The following is a 2,544-nucleotide window of genomic DNA, read 5'->3' on the forward strand; positions in this document are numbered from 1 at the left end:
AATATTTTGGCCAGTTTAGATGTAAATGGGTCAAGCAAACGAGGTCACAAGAGGCAATACATTCTTTGTAATTTACTGTGTCTTATTCATTGAACAGTGTATGAATTAATGAAACCACATTTTCCAGCATCTTGTATCAGCTTAGTTAATTTTTTGTATTTAATAGCACAAAGAAATATTCTTCTGTTTATATATATATTAAAGCTCCAACATCTGGCGACAGTCTTGATAGACAGCCACAAGGTCATCCACTAATCTTTCCAGCAACAACCTTGGGCAATTTATTCAATTACATGTATCTAACACTCATGGACATGCTTATAAAATCAAAACACAACACACCACCCATGACTTTCAGAAACATTTTTTCATGCTCAGAATTACTGGTCCGTAGAATAAACTACCTGCACCACTTGTTACCTGTCGAGACACTACATCCTTCAAAACTTCCATGCTTTTTGAAACGATGATGATGATGATGATAAGAACCTCTTAACTTCTGTGGAAAGGATGCTTAATGCTCTGAGATAAACATCTTGGAAGGACACATTGAATAATGTAGTCCTTGGTGCATTCATTACAACGTTTTGACCACATGAAAGTTAAGTCTTATCATCGGGGTCTCGCTGATCCTTTCTAACATCAACAGAAAGCATGTAATCAATGTAAGTATTGTCCTTTAAATTGTTTTTTTCATTGTCACATTCTTTACATAAAAAGCACCCAGTGCCACTCTGTAAAGTGGTTGGTGTTAGGAAGTGTATCCAGCTGTAGAACCCCTGCCAAAACAAACCACTGGAGCTTGGTGTAGTCCCTGGCCAAACCAGCTCTTGTCAAACCATCCAACCCATGCCAGAATGGAAAACGGACATTAAATAATGATGATGATGTTCGATTGGAAATGCTCAGATTGTCAGCACAAAAGAAAAAGAAGTTTCAACTTGGGTTATGGTCTTCTAAGACTATTCTTTAAAGTGTCAAAAATAAATCATTTTTGGTTCATAGTTTGAACCAATTCTATGTGGGTTGCTGTTGGTAACGCCTGGAGTTGATTAAAAAATTTGGATGAATTCAGCACAGACAACCCACCAATTAATTTGGAACAGAGGCAAATAAGTATTTGTCATTTGATTTTTAATAAATTTCATCTCCTCTTTCTGCACACTTTATTAAAATAAAGAATCAGAGATGAAGTTCAGGTCTCAGCTCAAACTTGAAAGTCCCATTCCCAATGTTCTTTTAGTATAGAACACAGAGATGCAGGTGTGGCAAGAAGTTTGCTTCCCAACCACATGGTAATGGTTTCGGTCCCACTGTGTGTCATCTACTTTAGCATTGGGCCAACTAAATCCACTCACAAAGCTTTGGTCTACATGAGATTATAGTAGAAGTCACTTGCCCAAGGTGCCATGCAGTGGGACTAAACCTGGAAGTATGTGGTTGGAAAGCAAACTTCTTACCACACAGCTGACCTGCATCTATATAGTCAAGATTACAAATAAGAAAGATCAGTAAAATAATTGATATCAGATTTGAATCAAATGCAATGAGATAGTTATGAAATTAGAGATCACATAAAACGGTAACTGAGATGCCAACAAAGAAGCTAATAAAAGGAAATAAAATGAGACAGTTTGGAAACAAATGATTGAAATATTATTAAATTGAAGGAATTGGTGAACATTAGGCAAGCAACTTGCACGGTTTGGATTTCAAAAGATCAAGATCAGATTATGGAAGGAAACAATGGGGAAAGGTCCACCCCATGATTCAGCCGTCCTGAAAGGGACAGAAAACCTTTAACGAACTTGCAGCGTACCTGTGGCATATCCTGGAAACACAAATGTAATTTGGTAAAGCAAGTTCTGATAGGAAATTCCTGGACTGGTGGGATCCCGAAAGAGATAGAATTATAAAATAGCAGATGCAAAAAGTATCTAAACAGAAAACTTAACATGCTATAATTCTATGCATGCGTGAAACATTAGTAGAGAAAACAATTTAATTTCACTTCTTGTCATAGGGTGGATGGAAAAGGAAGGGGTGTTTATTTTTTTCTTTTAAATTGAAATTTTACGAATGTTATTTTTTTTTTCAGAATCATAATCTCCGTATTTTTCTACGTATTTCGCCCAACCAAAATTTTTTTTTAAAAAGTGAAAATTTTTTTTAATCGATGGGGAGGGGTGGGGGAGGAAAATTAAAATTTTGAATTGCTTTTTTTCTGCAGATTCAGAATCTCCGCCCTCGATATAGTGTGTTGCTGTACAAAAAAAACAAACCAAAGGGGGTGCGGTCCCTGATCCGCCATGTAGGTATTTGTACATACATATCTATGTGTGTGTGCGCGCGCGCGTATATATATATATATATATATATATATACACTTTTTTTTCTTTTCGTGTTATGTTTGAGATATATAAATAAATATATATAAATATATATATAAATATCCCAAACTTAACCCGAAAACAAAAAAAATTATATTCTGAAAATATGAAACGGAAGTAATCGACATGTTTTCAGGTCATATTAAGCGGAAGT

This window comes from Octopus bimaculoides, chromosome 18 (assembly GCF_001194135.2).
Source record: "Octopus bimaculoides isolate UCB-OBI-ISO-001 chromosome 18, ASM119413v2, whole genome shotgun sequence".
Lineage (NCBI taxonomy): Eukaryota > Metazoa > Mollusca > Cephalopoda > Octopoda > Octopodidae > Octopus > Octopus bimaculoides.